The sequence below is a fragment of the Bison bison genome, unplaced genomic scaffold, assembly GCF_000754665.1.
Source record: "Bison bison bison isolate TAMUID 2011002044 unplaced genomic scaffold, Bison_UMD1.0 scf7180017864362, whole genome shotgun sequence".
Taxonomy (NCBI): Eukaryota; Metazoa; Chordata; class Mammalia; order Artiodactyla; family Bovidae; genus Bison; species Bison bison.
In genome coordinates this window covers 3,714,334-3,714,721 of record NW_011494934.1, presented here as the reverse complement: position 1 = coordinate 3,714,721, position 388 = coordinate 3,714,334, and positions in this window count along the sequence as shown.

Here is a 388-nt window from a genome sequence, read left to right as displayed (position 1 = left end):
ACTCAGACTCATGTCCATCGAGTCAGTGATGCCATCCAGCCATCTCATCCTCTGTCATCCCCTTTTCCTCCTGCCCCCAATCCCTCCCAGCATTAGGTTCTTTTCCAATGAGTCAACTCTTCACATGAGGTGGCCAAAGTATTGGAGTTTCAGCTTTAGCATCAGTCCTTCCAATGAACACCCAGGACTGATCTCCTTTAGGATGGACTGGTTGGAACTCCTTGCAGTCCAAGGGACTCTCAAGTGGCTTCTCCAAAAGCACAATCAAAAGCATCAGTTCTTCAGCACTCAGTTTTCTTTATAGTCCAACATTCACATTCACACATGGCCACTGGAAAAATTATAGCTTTCACTGGATGGACATTTGTTGACAAGGTAATGTCTCTGC